Below are 1,515 nucleotides of genomic sequence, written 5' to 3' on the forward strand. Positions count from 1 at the left end.
TGGCTCAAGTGGTAGAGTGCTAGCCTTGAGCTGAATTGTTAAGCACCTAGGCCCAGAGTTCAAGCCCCACCACCAACAACAACAAAAAAGAGATGTAGAGCTGGGCACTGGTGGCTCACATCTGTAATCCTAGCTACTCAGGAGGTTGAGATCTGAGGATCACTATTCAAAGTCCTGGCAGGAAAATTCAGGTGATTTTTATCAACAAGAAATAGTGCTGAGGCTCAAAGTGGTAGGGAACTAGCTGTAAGCAAAAGAGCTCAGGGATAGTGTCCAGGCCCCAAGTTCAAGCGCCACGACCAACAACAACAGAAAAAAAAAAAAAAGGAAGAAAGAAAAAAAAGAAAGGATTATATGTAAACAGGAATCTTGACTGTCATTTCAGCTACTAGGCAGAGATAGGGAAGATCACAGTTTGACACTACCTTGTGCAAAAAATTAGCATACCAATCAATCAACATCAATCAAAAAGTTAACATATCAATCAATCAAGCTGAGCATGGTGGCATAGAGTTGTGGCCCCAGCAACATGGAATAGGTAGATAATTATAGTCTGAGGCCAGCCAGAACAAACAGCAATACCCTACCTAAAAAGAACCTAAAAGCAAATAGGGCTGAAAGCATGGGTCCAGTAGTAGAGTGTCTGCTTAACAAAGTCAGTACCATAAAAAAAAGTAATATGGACAAGATAACCCTACAGAACTTTTAATAACATAAAAGTATAGGCATCAAAACCTGTATTATTACCTTGATTACAATGACATTATATACAAGGTGATAGTTTTGTTTTCTAATAAAACTAACTACATCCTGGGCAAGAGATGTGGCTTAGTGGTAGGGTACTTGCCTAGCATGCATGAAGCCCTGAGTTCAATTATTCAGTACCAAACAAAAATAAAAAGCAAGAAGTAGCCGGGTTCCAGTGGCTCATGCCTATAATCCTAGCTACTCAGGAGGCTGAGATCTGAGGACCTGGGTTCAAAGCCAGCCTGCGCAGCAAAGTCCATGAGATTCTTATCTCCAATAAACTACTCAAAAACCGGAAGTGGTGCTGTGGTAGAGCACTCTCCTTGAGCTGAAGAGCTCAGAAACAGCGCCCAAGCCCAGAGTTCAAGCCCCACAAATGACCCCCCCCAAAAAAAAAGACAGAAGTGGCTCTGTGGTCAAGTGGTAGAGTGCTGGTTTTGAACAAAAGCAGCCCAGGGACAGTGCTCAGGCCCTGAGTTCAAGTCCCAGGACTAGCCAAAAACAAAAAAAACAAAAACCTACATCCTGAAATGTCTCTTTTTAAATCTGTTTTAACAAATAATACTGGTCTTAAATTGTCTACAGCTAGAGTCCATATGTGGTTTATATTCATTACTTAAAATAAAAAAATTAAAACTATTTCTAATGAAACATGCATTTTATGATAAGTGAAGTAGCAAAGCATCATGAATGAACTGAATTTCATGAGTAGCTTTATTCTTAGGAAGATGATTCCTTTCTCTCTCTGTTCCAAAGAGTAAGACCACA

The sequence above is a fragment of the Dipodomys ordii genome, unplaced genomic scaffold (genome assembly GCF_000151885.1).
Source record: "Dipodomys ordii isolate 6190 unplaced genomic scaffold, Dord_2.0 Scaffold18, whole genome shotgun sequence".
NCBI lineage: Eukaryota > Metazoa > Chordata > Mammalia > Rodentia > Heteromyidae > Dipodomys > Dipodomys ordii.